An 18,463-nucleotide genomic window follows, 5' to 3' on the forward strand; every position below is an offset into this window, starting at 1 on the left:
ATGTGGAAATAAGATAATAAATGCTTCTTGATTTGAGAGCGTTTGCAAGGGGATTTGTGTTTTGTTGGTTTGTGGGAAAATGATTCGATCCCCATTAATGAGGTCTGCCCTTACTATTTATAGTAGGGAGAACTGTACCTCAATTAGGGTACAATGACACGTGTCACAAAGGGATTGGGCCTTTGCTGACCGTTGCAAGCTTGACACGTGGCAGGCCTTTATTGGGCCACGTGTCTTAGGGTATTTTTACCCTAAACATCTGCCCCTCACAGGTGTGACGTGGAATGTCCACGTGTCACCTGTGACAAGTGTCAGACGCATGGGAGGAGATGGTTCGTCTCCTTCCCTCCTTTTTCAAATTTCAAGTTTTTAGGGCAGAAGGCATCGTTTCGCCTTCTGCTCCTTTCTATAAATACAAGACACGCTCTCTCTCCTCCTCACTTTGCATATTTTTCAAAAAATTTCTGAGAGCGCTCTGCTACCGGCTGCATTATTTCCTTAGTTTTCCTGCATCCGGCACTTTCGAATTACGCACATCCGGCGTCCGGTTGGGTGCCCTTTCTTCAATCTCTAAGGTACCGGCTGCCCTTTTTCTTTTTTAATTTCGCTTTTGACGATTTCAAATATTTCACCCCATCCGGGTTGCATACCGCCTGGGAGGCCCTTAACCCATATCCCATTTGTTGAATCTTCTCCCTCAGCCGGCATAGCCCCGTCTGAGGGGTTTTCAACTTTAAAGCATTATGCATTCTAAACACCCCATCCGGCTTAACACCGTCTGGGGTACTTCTGAGTTTCTATCAAGAACCGATTTCAAAAACTCCAACCGATTATGAAGCCGGTTAGGTCATCATCCTTGTCTTTGGATTTTTCTAAGTTTTTAAGATGCGTTCAATGCACCCCCATCCGGCATTTTACCGCATGGGGGTTGTTTAAGCAGCATTTGCTTTCTTAACATTCAAATAGCCCCCATCCGATATCAAACCGTGTGGGGGTCGTTTGAGCAGCCTTGGTTTGTTCTCAAACATCATTCAAATAGCCCCCATCCGGTGTTTCACCGTATGGGGGTTGTTTGAGCAGCCTTTAGCTTTTTCTCAAACTTTCAAATTGCCCCCATCTGGAATCTTACCGTATGGGGGTTGTTTGAGTAGCTTTGGCTTTTTCTCAAACAACATTCAAATAACTAGCTTTGGCTTTTTCTCAAACAACATTCAAATAACCCCCATCCGGTAAATCACCGCATGGGGGTGGTTTGAGCAGCCTCTAGCTTTTTCTCAAACATCATTCAAATAGCCCCCATCCGGTGTTTCACCGTATGGGGGTTGTTTGAGCAGCCTTTAGCTTTTTCACAAACTTTCAAATTGCCCCCATCCGGAATCTTACTGTATGGGGGTTGTTTGAGTAGCCTTGGCTTTTTCTCAAACAACATTCAAATAACCCCCATCCGGTAAATCACCGCATGGGGGTGGTTTGAGCAGCCTCTAGCTTTTTCTCAAACATCATTCAAATAGCCCCCATCCGGTGTTTCACCGTATGGGGGTTGTTTGAGCAGCCTTTAGCTTTTTCTCAAACTTTCAAATTGCCCCCATCCGGAATCTTACTGTATGGGGGTTGTTTGAGTAGCCTTGGCTTTTTCTCAAACAACATTCAAATAACCCCCATCCGGTAAATCACCGCATGGGGGTGGTTTGAGCAGCCTCTAGCTTTTTATCAAACATCATTCAAATAGCCCCCATCCGGTACATAATCGCATGGGGGTGGTTTGAGCAGCCTCTAGCTTTTTCTCAAACAACATTCAAATAACCCCCATACGGTATCTAACCGTATGGGGGTGGTTTGAGCAGCCTCGCTTTTTCTCAAACATACAAATAGACCCCATCCGTCATCTAACCGTATGGGGGTCTTTTGAATGAGTCCATTTAATATATCTGATCCATTTTTCTTCATTTCAGCTTCAAACACATTCGGACACTTCCGCCTGTGGAGGTTTCAAGCCATCACCTTAACCAAATCTCAATTTTCAAAGGTACCGCATGCATCCTATACTTGTCACTTTCTTTTATTTCCGGTTGCATAGCATTAGGATATGGACTCCACCAATGCACACACGGCACAACCTACGACTGTGGTCAGCCGGTCACCAGGAACGGCTGAGTCTAGGACTGAGATTGCCGTCTGAGGGTGCTTGGAACAACCTTCACCTACATCGAATCCGACCGTCTCTGTTCATGTGCAGGACAGAATGGCTCGGATCAGAGTGACGGCAATTGACCCTGACTACCAGTCCGATGACGCAGTCGCTGACCTGGTTGTCCCCATAAATCAAGAAGTCGAGGAACCGGCTGAGGCAGGTCCTAATGAGGAAGTTCCACAAAATCCTCCAAGTACACCTAGCACCCCGGGTGACAGTATCTTGGATAGCTCTGGTTCCAACGGTGAGGAATCCGGAGAGGAAGCCGGCGAGGGATCCGAAGAGGAAGCCGGCGAGGGATTCGGAGAAGGGTCAGCTGATAATGGGGAATCTGGCCCTGGCCCTGATGAAGAGTCTTCTGAAGAGGCGGCTCCTGTTGAAGAAGAGGCCTACAAATGGCCAGCTAAGGGTGACCCGACTGATATGACCATGTCCGCCAGGGATGTGGTCACTTTGAACGCCACACTCCCTGCTTTTTTGCAGAAAAAGCCGGTTGGAGAGGGATGGGAAGTGGTCGTCCCGCTTGTAGAGGCAAGCGTCGTTTGGACCGACGATGTTGAACATGCCGACAACTTCTTCGGCTGCTATGAAGCGGCGTTTACATCCGGCCTCCGGTTCCCCCTCCATCACTGCATTAAAGCCATACTGAAGGGGTATGACCTAGGTGTATGGCAGTTGACCCCTAATTCATGGGTCAACATTCTTGGATATATTGCCGCCTGCGAACTGCAGGGTGTCAAGCCAAGCTGGCAGGTGTTTGCGCACATGCATTATTTAAGCAGAGCGCCGGGTGGGTGGAATGCGTGGTACACTCTCACCACGCTTCTTGAGTACATGATGACCTTGGACAAGCCGTCCAAGTGGAGTAATTGGAAGAGTAAATTTTATGTAGTCTCTTCCCCCTCCCCCCAGCTCAACCGCCGGCTGCGTAGATATAATAAGCACCCGGTCTTAATGGATAGGAAATGCGCTCTCCCTAGAGTACCGGGAGAGGCATGGGACCAAATAATGCAGAAAGGTCTCTTTCTGAAGACAACCGCCCCACTAGATGAGGGGGGTGAGATCGTAGTTCCTAAATTTTAGGTGCCCCATCCGGACTGGTTTAAGGATGAGGGTTTTTTGTCCCTTTTTAACTTGAGCACTATGTTCACCAAGGGTAGGTTTACTAATTAATCAAGTCTTTCTCGGATGGGTATGCTTTGTTTGATTTCTAACCATGTTTACTATTCTTGTTTTGCAGAAGAAGCAGAAAGAATGGTGCCGCCAGAGAAGACTCCGGCTACCTCTGCCATCCTCTTGAGGAAGAAACGACTAGAGGAGAAAAAGGCGGCGATGGCCGCCAAAAATGCCGGGGTAGACTTTTCTGAACCATCTTTTTTAAAAAAAAAATGCTCGTTTTTTAAGAGCAGCCGCCTCTGATGAGACACCAGGTAGAGTGTCGTCTAACAGGTAATCCCGGATGGGGTCCATCCAAGTGGAGCTTCGATCTAGAACTCCAATGGGGTCATGTTCAATGCTTTTCTTTTCCATGACTTCCCAAAAGACTGACCTAGGCGTATCACATGTGGCGGATGATGCGAGTTTTGATAGTGCATCCGCCTGATTATTCTCTGACCTGGGTACTTGACTTAGATTGAATTCATCAAACGCCCCAGCCTCCTCTTTGACCGCCGGAAGATACTTAATCATCACCGGATGGGTGGCCTCATAGTCACCGTTGTACTGGCTAACGATGAGTTGAGAATCTGAGCAGGCGTCAACTTTCCTTGCCCCGGCTGCATTACACATGCGAATACCGGCTAGCAGGGCCTCGTATTCAGCTTCATTATTCGAAGCTTGAAACTTGAATCGTAGAGCGTACTCGTATTTGTCCCCCTCTGGAGAATGACAAATTACGCCTGCCCCACAACCATTCAGCGTAGAGCTCCCGTCTACATAAACTTTCCAAACTTGATCAGTTTTATCCGGCTGTATCGGCCTTGTCATTTCAACAATGAAGTCGGCAAACTCCTGAACCTTCACTGCCCGCATGGGTTCGAAAGTGATTTCTAGACTTTGAATTTCCACAGCCCATTTAATCATTCTTCCAGATGACTCTAAAGTGGTCATAGGCCTTTTGAGCGGTTGGTCAGTGTAAACGATAACCGGATGAGCCAAGAAATACGGTTTCAACCGCTTGACTGCCTTGAACAATGCCAGACCGAATTTCTCAATCATGGGATATCGAAGTTCAGCATTCCGGAGGACATGTCTTATAAAGTAGACCGGGAGCTGGTTGTCGTCTCTCTCAGCAAGGAGAACGACACTCAAGGAATGATCCGAGACGGCCAAGTACATGTAGAGAGCCTCCTGGGGTAGGGGACTCACTAATCTTGGCAAAGAATGCAAGTGTTGCTTCAGCCGTTGAAATGCCGCCTCAACCTCTTCACCCCATTCAAACCTCGACCTCTTTTTGATTGCTTGAAAGAAATACAGGCACTTGTCACCTGACCGGCTGAGGAATCTCCCCAATGCCGCCAGGCAACCGGTAAGCTTTTGAGCCTCCCTGACGGTACGAGGCGACTGCATGTCAATCACCGCCTGCACTTTGTCCGGATTGGCCTCTACGCCTCTCCGATCAATCAAAAATCCGAGAAACTTCCCAGATTCAACTCCAAAGACACATTTTTTTGGGTTTAACATGACTTTATGCCGCCTGAGGGTGGTGAAGGTTTCTCGGAGGTCGACTAGATGATCTGCCTTTAGCTTTGACTTGACTATCATGTCATCGATGTACGCCTCCACGTTCCTTCCAATCTGATCATAAAAGACCGAGTTCATCATTCGTTGGAAAGTAGCAGGCGCATTCTTCAACCCAAACGGCATCACCGTGTAGCAGTATAACCCTTGATCTGTAATGAAAGCCGTCTTTTCTTGGTCTTTCTTCCACAAGGGTATCTGATGGAAGCCGGAGTAGGCATCCATGAAACTCATCAGGGCATGGCCGGCTGTAGAGTCTACCAAATGATCTATCTTTGAAAGCGGGTAGCTATCTTTTGGACAAGCCCTGTTCAGGTCCGTGTAATCTACACACATCCGCCAGGTTCCATTCGGCTTCTTCACAAGGACGACATTGGCTACCCAATCCGGGTAGTAACATTGCCGGATGAACCCTGCATCTAAGAGTTTCTTGACCTCGGTTGCTGCTGCCTGGGACCTTTCCTCGCCATGGTTCCTTTTCTTTTGCCTGACCGGCTTCTTTTTAGGATCCACAGCAAGTTTATGGACAGCAAGATCCGGACTTACACCCGACATCTCTTCTACTTCAAAGGCAAACACATCTTTGAACTCCTTCAGCAAAAGGAGTAAATCTGATCCCAAACTTTCAAACGCAACCGTTCCAATCTTGACGGTTCTGTCGGGCCGGCTGTCTTCAAGGACAATGTCAATTATTTCTCCAGCCGGCTGGGGGCGAAGGCCGTCTGACCTCTCCCCAGACAGTGATTGCTATTGTTTCTCCTTTACAGGCGCTAGTTGGTCCGCCTTCCTCTTTTTACCGGCTGGCTTAGTAGCCGGTAAGCTTTGATCACATTCGTCAAGCTCAACTATTTCTTTCTTTTGACCGTCTGTGTCAAGCGTTGGTTTGATGTCCGAGAGGTAACACTCTCTCTCCATCTTCTGGTCCCCACTCAAGGAACCGACTGTGCCATCATCCCTTTCAAACTTGATCAACATTAAAGATGGAATGATGACTGCTTTAGAGATGTTAAGGGTTGGGCGTCCAATAATCAAGTTGTAGGCAGTCAGCTCTCCTACAACAAGAAACTTGACAACCATGTGCCGACCCTTTCCCTTTTCTCCGAACCGGATGGGTAGATCAATCATGCCCACCGGATGTACTACTCCTCCCCCAAAACCTACAAGAGGATATGAGGCTGGATGCATGCTACTGGGCTTATACTTGAGTTTTTCCAAACACCGGTAGCTGATGAGGTCGGATGAGCTCCCGGTATCAATCAAGATCCGGCCAACTCTTTGATTGGCGATTTTGCACTCGATGACTATTGGGTCATCATGAGGCCGCCTGACCTCTCCACTATCTTTCTCGGAGATGTTAACTTCCGGAAATGAATATTCAGACGACTGACCCTCATCCACTGAGTTGACCAGTTTCCGAATGTTATCTTTTGTACCCCGGATGGTAGGCCCACCTCCCGCAAATCCACCGGCTATGGTCAGGATGGTTTCCTCATCCGTATCCGATTGAGTAGCCGGCTTCTTTGGGGGTGGTCCTTTTACTTGTTTGGGAGCACCCTTTGACTTGGAAAGGTATGATTTGAGAGCCTCCTCATCAGCCAGCCGATCAAAGAACCGCCTGAGGCTAAAGCAACCTTCAGTGTCATGGCCAATTTCCTCATGAAAAAGGCAATATTTGCTCTTATCCAGGGCTCTTAAGGGACTCTTCATAGGAGCCGGTTTTTCAAGATACAACCAGTCCTTTACTTCGTTGAGAATGGAGGCACAATCCTTGTTGAACTCGTACTTGGGCACATACGGATCCGACCTCTTTCTTTTCTGGAAAGGTTGTCCGGATGAGTCTGCCGCCCATACCCCTTTTCTCTTGTCTTCCTTTTTGGCCGACTGGGTAGGCCGATTCTCTTTTTTATCGGATCTTTTATAATCCGTTGGAAGTTTCACAGCACACAATTCCATTGCCTGAATGTAGGCCTCCGCCTTCATGAGCGCCTCGTGAAGAGTAGAGACCCTCTTCCTAACCAAGTCAAACTTAAAAGTTGATCTGTCTTTTAAGCCTTTAAAGAAATCGGTGTAGGCAACGTCATCAGACAATCCATGGATTTGGATCCTCATCAGGTTAAACCGCCTGACATATGACCGGAGCCCCTCTTTATCTCCCTGCTGGATTGCCCCTAGATCAAGGCTTGTTTTCTTAGCAGGGATGTTCATAGAAAAGTTGGACGTAAACCAGTAGGCCAAGGTCCTGAAATTATTGATGCATCCGGCTGGGAGGTTACCAAACCAACGTTGAGCAATCCCTTTCAACGTTGCCGGGAAGCACCTGCACCATGAGGCGTCATCCAAACCCTGCAAATATATCAGGTTGGTGTATGCCATGAGGTGATCTTCCGGGTTGGTGGTACCTTCATAGGCACCTACCAACACGTTTTTTGATCTTAGCCGGCTGGGTCATCTCGGTGATTTCCCTGGAAAACGCCGTTGGCTGTTCCCCAAGGTTGAGCAGCCGGAGCTGCCAGTCCATAGGCTGGAGAGGCGACTGCTGATGTCCCCCGAAAAGACCCATCTGGGCATAGGGAGATCCAAAAGGCGTGTATGGTGTTCCATGCAATGCCGGTTGGATCATATGAGGGCCGGATCGAGCGGAAACCTCGATCGTCCGGCTGTCATTGTTTGTTCTCGAGTGCCTCCCTGATGTGGCATTGAAGCTGTCTCGAAAGGTCGATGTTGATGCCGACTCGGAGCGCCGAGTCTTTTTATCTTGGATGAGCGTCCGGGCATCATAATAGACTTTCTTTGTTCCATCCGGCTGAATGTGCCGGACGGGCTTTCTGACTCCATCTATGGGAGTGTGTATCTTTGAGAAATAAAAGGGCCTAGCCGGCATATTTGACTTCGGATGCGGGGTAGATGCTCTACCCTTGACTGTTTTGGCAGTCTTTTTACCGAGACGCCTTTCTTCCGCCTGACCTTTACGGGGGCTGGCTGTATTGTCCAGAAGGCCTTTGATCTCTCCTTTGAAGCTCATCATCATATTCATGAGTTCATCTCTGGAGACTGGGGTGGCTCCCTCTGAAGCAGGAGTTAACCCAAGCGGTCCCCTGGTAGGATGATTTGGGTATGCCTGCTGCTCTGCCCGTTCCCTCTTGTCTTTGGAACGAGTATGCTTGGTTCTGAAGGAACCATCGGCTGCTGTGTAAGTTTCAATCTCATGATTGTCGGCTGTGTCTTGGTCCGAGTGGACCTCAACCTCACCAGTAGGTTGACTACTTTTACCCGGCTGTACCGGTTTTGAAGTCATTTAGAAAGTACTCTCCCCACAGACGGCGCCAGATGTTTGGGGGTTTTTTATGTGTTCTACGGGAGAGTTACAATTTCCTAGAATGCTCCTTCCTTCGCCTGTACCTGCACAAATAACGGAATACTCTGGCTGGGGCTGGGGTGTTCCGCCTCCGAAGATTAAGTTAGTCTCTTTCTAAATGTGGAAATAAGACAATAAATGCTTCTCGATTTGAGAGCGTTTGCAAGGGGATTTGTGTTTTGTTGGTTTGTGGGAAAATGATTCGATCCCCATTAATGAGGTCTGCCCTTACTATTTATAGTAGGGAGAACTGTACCTCAATTAGGGTACAATGACACGTGTCACAAAGGGATTGGGCCTTTGCCGACCGTTGCAAGCTTGACACGTGGCAGGCCTTTATTGGGCCACGTGTCTTAGGGTATTTTTACCCTAAACAACTGGTATTAAATCTCATCTCTCGAATCTCGACCTAACCATTAATAGATTAACATGCCTATTGAGACTAAGCCTAAACATCAATTCTCATCTCTCAAATCTCGAATCAATATTGCATAACTCATACAATTAAACCTGGCCAAATCTAATTGCATAGTATTAAATCAATCAATAGGAAATTAATCAATCATCAATAAACAACAATAATAAATTACCCCTTCGTATTATTCATGGATCCCCATAACCCTAGAAATAAACCTACTCACACATAATTAAATCTATACTAATCAAAGCAATAAAATTACTGAAAGTAAAGAGGGGAGAAAGTGTTACCAAAATTAAAGGAATAATGAGTTGCATAAATTAGAAGTGTCAAAAGGGAGTAAAGTAGAGAGAGAAAGAGAGTTAAAAGTAGAGAGAGAGAAAGGAAAAGGTAAAGAAAAGTGGTCCGTCACCAAGACGAGTCTAAACTTTGGCCACCCAAAAGTATTTATACTAAACTAAAAATCCTAAACAAAGAAAAAGATAAAATAATTAAAAACGCCTAATAAAAACACGCGCCCGGTCGGGCACGCCTTCTTTCTTCAGTATTTCTTGCTCGCGCCCGGTCGGGCGCGCATCCAGGCGAAGCATGCCCGAGCCTTCTCCTCTCGCCCGGCCGGGCGCGCCTCAGGGCGAGGGCACTGCCCGGTCGGGCGGATGCTTGGGCTCACTCTCCTTCGTCCTTTGGGCCTTGTTACCTTAGCCCAATTCGTCATCCTTCTTGGATCGAATTGCCCAAACTCCAAATCTCCTCATTGAGCCCTTAATCACCGGATTGATTTCTCATATACGGTCCTGGGCTCCGGAAAATGATCATAAAAAATGCGTCTCGTCTCCAATGCTCGCGGTGGCTCCACTAAGTGCCGAAAAATGTTCCAAATCTGCAGTTTCCTGTAGAATAATACCACAACTACGAAAACACTAGAAAACACATATTAGTAATAAAAGTAGCTCCGTAGAACTCAAGTAAACACAATTATGACCATTGGGACGGGGAATAAATATATATATAAAATAGACTTATCAAACTCCCCCAAGTCAAACCTTTGCTTGTCCCTAAGCAAAGCAATAAATAAATAAACCAATACTTCACCCAAAAAGCAATTTAAATCAATAAGTACGATCAAGGTAAATCCGATAAATATGCATCAAAGTCAACCAATCAACTCCATCCAATTATTCGTCCTCCCTAACAATTGTCAAGTAGAGCAAACCACAAGTGTATATGGAATTCAAAACTAGTGCTCACGCACTCTTCACTCTTTTATGTGGCAGATATAAAATGTATCCGATCGCTCTCCAATCAACCCCTTTAATGTGAAAAATGCCCTCCAAAACTCACAACAGTCGTGTGTTTAAAAGACAAGCACTCAACCTAGTAGTCGACTCGAAATATATCAAATCATTCTTTGCATTAGAAAACAACTAATTTCACATTCACACAACTCTATGCACAAAGGTCGGAAGGTCTTCAAAGCTTATAATGTTAGGCTTAGGGTAAAAGGCAGGATAAATTTGGGAAAATGTGAGAGTAAATCCATGCTTAAGGGAGCCAAAATCCTAATAAATAAAACCAAGATCAAAATTAAATAATGACCGAATCATCTCCAACAAAACTCAACTCTACAAAAATTCACCAAACAACCAATCCAATATTTCACAAATTTTCCAATACTTACAACTTCACTCATATAAATATAATAATTAAAAACTTGAGCGAACAAACAAACTTTGAACTCTTTTTTTTCTTTTGATCAACCTTCACTTAGAACATTTGAACATTGAACAATTTATCCTCTTTTGCTCTTTTTTTTTCTTTTTATCTCACATTGGAAATTTTCACCTCCGAACAACAATTTTTCAATATTTATTCCAATCCACAAAAATAAGAACAAATAAATAACTTCTCTAATCCACCAAAAACTGTGCAAATGAATATGCACACTACAAACTCCCTCACCTCACTCACTAATAGCTCCCCCAAGCCAAGCTTGGGACTAGTAACCAACGGGGCAAAAATAGGCTTGTGATGTGGCTAATAAACAATAAAAGGGCACAAGCAACAACATGGGTAGCAAGAAGGGAACAAATGTATCTAATATCGTCTGAAGGTTACCTAAGAGAACAAATGCCTTCGTCCTCCTCAATGTGCATAATAATGAGTCATACAAAAATTACTCAAAGTTAAAAACCAATACTCAACTTCATTGATATACCAAGAACTAACACACATTCCTAACCAAATCAACTAGTCAAGCACTATATTCACATGTAGTTGGACAAAATTGACTCATGTTAGGGCATCCAAGCAATCAAAAATCAAATCATGTCTAACCTATCCACAATACTCATCATCATATACCAAGAATCAAAACAATTTTCATGTATGGGGCACAGGAAAGCATGATTTATTATTCGTTGGAACGTATTTTTTGTATTGGTATTTTTTTGAAAGCATTAAATCTAACCTAGAAAGCAATAAAACTAAACTAAGCACACCAAATAAAAAAAAAAAGAGAAAAGGGAAAGAAAAGGGAAAGAAAGAGTACTTGTATATACAAGAAATTCCCCCCAAGCCAAACCAGACAATGTCCTCATTGGCTCAAAGGGAAGAAAGTAACCCAGGCGACTACCCCTCATCATTAAAATTGTATCCACCACCATCCCAAGCATGGGAATGCATCACCTTGGTACAACTCTGGACAAGAAAGAAACAAAATGTTAGTAAGAAAAGAGGTAAAAACGAGTCAGCTTCACTATTTCGATAATAACTTTTTTTATACAAATGATAATGCAGTGATTCCAATTTTATTGGAAAGTAGACTTTAAGAGCTTTCCAACGACAGGTCACACGCGAAATTCCGTAAAGGAACGCAAAAGTTATGGCATTTCGAAGTTGGCCGGTTTTGCTGTCGCGCTCTCGCGCCCGGTCAGGCGAGGCTCCGCCCGGTCGGGCGCGCCTTCGGGCGAGTTTGACACTTTTTTCGGCCTGTGGGATGGTTTTGGGCAAAAATACTCTTTTCTCTCGCGCCCGGTCGGGCGGGATTTCTCGTATACGGACTTCCTCTCGCGCCCGGTCGGGCGGGTTCTCGCCCGGTCGGGCGCCCTACAGCATTTTGAGTCCGATTTTTCTCAGTTTGTTCCTTTTCCTCCACTTGTTCATCTTCAAACCCAAGCCCTACACAATTCAGAGCCCTTTCTATAGCATCCACTTCATCCTTCCATGTAGTGGTTTTTCCTGTGGAAGATGCAACACACAATACCGCCTCCAATGTATCTCTAACGAGAGCTTGGGGCTTATTAGAAAAATTATATACATCGACCACATTAATACTACAACACTTTTCTTCCAACATGGGGCTTCTGGGGGCATTATGTAAATTAAAAATAATATTTTCATCCCCTACACATAACGTAAGTTTGCCACTTTTCACATCTATTATTGTCCCTGCCGTATGAAGGAATGGTCTGCCCAAAATAATCGGAATTTGAAAATCTTCCTCCATATCAAGAACAACAAAATCAACAGGTATATAAAATTTACCTACTCTAACAAGTACATCCTCTAAAACACCTAAAGGATATTTAAGGGAACGATCAGCCATTTGCAGAGTAATATTGGTAGCTTTTAATTTACCCATATTTAATTTAGAGCTCACAGATAATGGCATAACACTTACACTAGCACCCAAATCACATAAGGCTTTATCAATCATCAAATTTCCAATGTGACAAGGAATAGAAAAACTACCCGGATCTTTTAGCATAGGTGGAGATTTATTCTATAGTATAGCACTACATTCCTCAGTAAAAGCAATTGTCTCTACCTCACTAATAGATCTTTTTCTAGTCAAGATCTCTTTCATAAATTTAGAATATGCAGGAACTTGAGTAATTAATTCTGTGAAAGGAACCGTTACCTGCAAATTCTTGTCGACTTCCAGAAACTTACCAAACTGCTTATCCAACTTACTCTTAAGATGTCTATTTGGGAATGGTAGTTTGATAACTGGTTTCTGTACATCCCCACTCTTGTCTTGATTTTTATCCTTCTTTGGAGTTACACCCTGCAATGTATCATCAGAAATGTTAGTTTTACTCTGGAGCCCTGCAGGGCTATTAACAACAATATTTAGTGTAACAGAATCATGATTAGCAATTTTTGTAATTAAAGGTTCATCATCTTTGGGCATAGAAGGCCCATCGTAATTTGAACCACTTCTCAGCGTAATTGCATTCACGTGATTTGTAGGTTGCACCGGCTGCGATGGTAGGGCTCCCTGCTGGCGAGTCTGTAGAGCAGAGGAAAGTTGCGCAATTTGATTGTCTACGATTTTATTATGTGCTAAAAGTGCATCAATTTGCGCATCCCTACTCTGCATATGTTTTTGCATACTTACTAACATAGTTCTAATTTCGGACAAGGCAGGGTCAGTGGGTGGAGGTGGATTTTGTGGTTGGCCCCTTTGGTTGGGAGGTTGATAATATTGTTGCTGTGTTTGTTGTGGTGCTTGTTGCTGTGGTTGTTGTGGAGGCGGAGGGTTTAGCACATTGGTACTCCGGTAGGAAAGATTTGGATGGTCTCGGAAGCCAGGATTATAAATGTTGGAGTATGGGTTATTTTGCCTATAGGTTTAGAAGGCATTAACTTGCTCCATGGAACTCCTACAATCTTGTTCCCAATGACCTGCAATTCCACAATTTTCACAAAAAGCATCATTAGAATTAGTCACAGCAGAAACATTAGCTACGGGAGTAGGAATAATAGTACTAAGATTATCAAGTTTCTGACAAATAGAGGTTAATTGAGCCTGAACAAAGGATACTGAATCAACACTATGCTTCCCCTTGTTGGCAAAACCTCTAGGATTCCCATACTGGGAGTTGTGTATTGCCATCTCTTCAATAACCGTTCCTGCTATATCTTCATTCAGATTCATAAATCTCCCATTAGCTGCCGAATCAAGGATTGATCTGGAAGAATTTCCAAGCCCGTTGTAGAAGGCTTGAATAAGCTGCCATTGTTGCATCCCATGGTGTGGGCACTCTCTCTGCAGATCCTTGAATCTTTCCCAAGCCTCATATAAACTTTCATCAACCTCTTGGGAAAAAATTGTGATTGAACTCCGTAGTAGAGCTGTTCTCTCTGTAGGGTAATATTTGTTATAAAAATTCAAAGCAAGAGTATCCCAGTTAGTAATACCAAGAGCAACTTTATTCAATCCATTATACCACAATTTTGCTTTACCACACAAAGAAAAGGGAAAAAGAATCTCCCTGATTTGGTCCTGCGTGACCCCATTTTGCCTAATAGTATTGCAATACTGGCAGAAATCTAAAATATGAAGATTTGGATCTTCACCCTTAACTCCGCTGAATTGCTTCCTTTCAATCATAGTGATAAACAAGGGCTTGATTTCAAATTGTACTCCTTCGAGGGCAGGTGGAGGAGTCAGATGTGGGAAATCTGTCAGGGTCGGTTGAGAATAGTCACTGAGCTTGCGGGGTGGTGGATGCGTCATCTCTGCTTCTAGTTCCGAATGAAACTCTGTATCACTAGAATCGGATGGTGGTTCCAAAGGTATAATACCCTCAGATGTAGCTCGTACCTGTCTAAAAAGATTCTTTTGTCTATGGAAAGAACGTTCAATTTCAGGGTCAAACGGAATGTAACCTGATCTAGAACTCCTGGGCATAAACACAGAACTAAACAAACAGATATGAGAAACTGTCCCAAAGAACTTGCGTTCTCTGAGATGAAAGAAAATAATTTAGACTACAAAAATAACCAGAAATAAAAAATAAAAACCGTTTCCCCGGCAACGGCGCCAAATTTTGACAAGATTAAGTCGTATCAACTTTTTTTGAGTATAAATGGCTTCTTTTTTCAAGGTAAGACCCCCATACTCCCTTTATTGTACTGTTTGTTGTAGCTGCCTATCCCATGTAAATGCTTTAGAAATTGACTGACATGCAAGATATTAGATAACTATTCTTGATCTCAACAAGTTTGGACAAAGTTAAGGTGTTTGTTAAACACCAAAATCACATGTAAAAGAGGTGTAGAAAATTTATATTAGATGCGTAAATATTATAACAGTAATTTGCTTGGCTATACGCATCTTACAAATTAGAATATACAGAGTTTTGAAAATGTGTTAGAATTGCAATGGTCATCTTGCCAGATAGGCTGTACGCCAGTACTCATCCTTGACTATTACAGAACATTTGCTGTAAAGTATTTACGGCTTTTGATCTTTTTATCAACATTCTCTAATCCAACATAGGTAGATCCTGGAATAACGTGAATGTTTGTAAATTAATGATTTCCTATCATTTATCAGACAAGAACTTTTTGGCACAGATCGTCAGTTTAGATTTTTATTGTTGCTTTTTTGAGTTGCAATTCCCTTAGTTTTAAGTTTTGAGTTTGTATGAATGAAGAGTTTATTAGTATCTACAACTATGCAACTGAATAGCCATTGGGCAAGTTGCAGTTGATTTCATACACATGGACTATTATGCATGTTTATCATGTAATTTTTTTTAATTAATATTTTTTATATATTTTTTATCTTAAGCTTATTGTAAAATATTAGGCATTCATGTAATATTAAGCTTTTGATCTATGGCTTGTAATTGAAAGAATTGGTATTCTTTGTGAAACCTGAAATTTTGACTTGATCCTGTTATCGCGGGTCAAAGCTCGGTTCTATTAGATGATTGAAGCATCCCTCGGCTCTAATTGAAATGCTGCCCACTTTTGTTGATTTAGATTCCCATAATGAAGGGTCCTGCCAGAGTAGTACATGTATTGGTTAGTGTGTAATGTTTCCTTGACATATCTTCATTACTGTATTGTAATTAGGATTTAAATAAGCTCTCAGCGTACCGAGATAGAAGATTTCCTGGATCCCAAGAAGAATTTGAGGAAGAACTCAACAACTGTCTATATTGGAAACATGTCTTTCTATACAGCTGAAGAGCAAGTTTATGAGCTATTTTCTCGGGTTGGAGAGATTAAAAAGATGATTATGGGTTTGGATATGAATTCGAAAACTCCTTGTGGTTTTTGTTTTGTATTGTAAGGACTACTTCTCTTCATATTTACTAATCTGAGGTGTATGGAATTTGCATTAAATTATACAGAGTACATGATTTTCTTAGTATGCTACGCAAAATGTGGAAGCCTTTCTTTCTTTAATCAATTCTTTTCATGGCATACTTTAAAAACTTGATGTGTATTTTTGAAAATTGATAAATGATTTTATGAGACAAAATTTGGTGATACCTTATTTGATTGATATTTTCTTCTCATGTTAATTTTGCATTCCAGTTTAAAGCTCTTCTCGGCCCTCATCTTACATTATGAACGAAGAATATATTTTGAAAATTATTGAGTTATTATAATTATCACTATTTTGTTCCGCCCTATCTTTAGTTTCAAATTTTCACCCTCTTTTTTCCAGACTGTTCTCAACAAGAATAAACTTATGGTGTATAAGAATTCACTGGCGGAGCCAGCGTGGGACAAGGGGGGACAGTTGTCCCCCCACTTCCAAAAAAAAATAGTATAAATACAATATTTTGTGCATAATGTAATAGACCAAAGGAGTTAGCGCAATGGTTAAAGTAAGTTGCATGAGTTTGTACTTGTAGTCTTAGGAACTGGGTTCGATTCTTCCTGTGCGCTTTTTCTTTCCTTTATTTTTTTTTTTTTTGTTTTTTTTTTTTTTAAAATTATTATATATATAAATCTTTATAAGATTTTGAAACCTAAATTTTTATAAGATAGTATTACTTCAATTTAATTCTTAACATTACCCCATTTACTTATTTGAATAATTGTAACTGTAGTTCCCTTTATTTATTTATTTATTTTATTTGTTTTTAAATAAATCTTTATAAGATTTTGAAACCTAAATCTTTATAAGATAATATTACTTCAATGCATTTCTTAACAATTACTCCATATACGTATTTGAATCTTTGTAATTGTAGTTTTGTATGAGCTTTACCCCAAATTACGATTGTTATAGCCTAATAGATAATTATGACAGTACTACATTTAAATAACTATATTATTTATTGTTTGAAATCTTCAAAAATTATGAACCCCTAAACAAATAGTTTATGGAGAAAAGTGGTATACGATGTTGATTTTTTGACTAAGTACTCCGTATTTTGTATTTTGAGCTGTAAAACTTTAACTATTCAAGCATATTTTTGCTCCAATATTAAACTAAGTGATGATGTTTATTTGTCCCCCCGGTTTGAAATTCCTGGCTCCGCCACTGTAAGAATTTATCTTTTTTTTGCATGAAAACTCTCTTTTGGTTATTTGCTAACTGCGCATCAACGAACTTGACAATTGTTTTGACTTGTGGCAAAATATGTGATTAAATTTTCCGTACATCTTATTAGACCATTAAATTATATTTGACAGATATTACTCCCGAGAAGATACTGAAGATGCTGTGAAGTATATAAGTGGTACAATTCTTGACGATTGCCCTATCCGTGTGGACTTTGACTGGGGTTTTCAAGAGGGCAGGCAATGGGGACGTGGTCGAAGTGGTGGTCAGGTCTGTTTGTCATGTTGTGTCTCATTTTCTCTCTTTTTTTTGTTAGTTTCTTTTGAGGTTAGATATCTCCTTGTTTAGCTCTTACCTTTCTGCTTATTCTTTCACTGCCCATTTTTCCAGGTGCGGGATGAATATCGCACTGACTATGATCCTGATATCCTTTTTCTATTTAAGTCAAAATCTCAGCTAATATTCTTGGTATCGTGGTTATTGCTCTATCTGAAGGTCGTTTGGTTTATGTAATTCCGATGATAGTGTGCTGTCATGTCATATCTCATATATGCTTTACTTCAATAGGATTAGGGTTCTGCTGTATCTTAGCAGGACTAGAGTCAGGCCTCTTGATTATATGCTCACCTTTTGTTCATTTTTTATTGCTTTCAAGCCAGTAGATATGGTTTTCAATCAGAGGAAGATCAGCTTGTACAGTGGTTATACATCACAACATCATACTGAACCCATTGCCTTTTTCTCATCTGCCATTACTGTTGGGATTCTTGGGAGAGAGAAAGGAAAAGGTAAAGAAAAGTGGTCCGTCACCAAGACGAGTCTAAACTTTGGCCACCCAAAAGTATTTATACTAAACTAAAAATCCTAAACAAAGAAAAAGATAAAATAATTAAAAACGCCTAATAAAAACACGCGCCCGGTCGGGCAAAGCACCGTCCGGTCGGGCGCGCCTTCTTTCTTCAGTATTTCTTGCTCGCGCCCGGTCGGGCGCGCATCCGGGCGAAGCATGCCCGAGCCTTCTCCTCTCGCCCGGCCGGGCGCGCCTCAGGGCGAGGGCACTGCCCGGTTGGGCGGATGCTTGGGCTCACTCTCCTTCGTCCTTTGGGCCTTGTTACCTTAGCCCAATTCGTCATCCTTCTTGGATCGAATTGCCCAAGCTCCAAATCTCCTCATTGAGCCCTTAATCACCGGATTGATTTCTCATATACGGTCCTGGGCTCCGAAAAATGATCATAAAAAATGCGTCTCGTCTCCAATGCTCGCGGTGGCTCCACTAAGTGCCGGAAAATGTTCCAAATCTGCAGTTTCCTGTAGAATAATACCACAACTACGAAAACACTAGAAAACATATATTAGTAATAAAAGTAGCTCCGCAGAACTCAAGTAAACACAATTATGACCATTGGGACGGGGAATAAATATATATATAAAATAGACTTATCAGGT

At 42.4% G+C, this 18,463-nt stretch overlaps 1 pseudogene; it reads left to right on the forward strand.

Annotated features, from left to right (window-relative positions):
• The first annotated feature begins 14,561 nt into the window (after positions 1–14,561).
• Positions 14,562–18,463, forward strand: part of LOC110718897 — a 52,353-nt pseudogene continuing 48,451 nt past the window's right edge.

This window comes from Chenopodium quinoa, unplaced genomic scaffold, assembly GCF_001683475.1.
Source record: "Chenopodium quinoa cultivar QQ74 unplaced genomic scaffold, ASM168347v1, whole genome shotgun sequence".
Classification (NCBI taxonomy): Eukaryota; Viridiplantae; Streptophyta; class Magnoliopsida; order Caryophyllales; family Amaranthaceae; genus Chenopodium; species Chenopodium quinoa.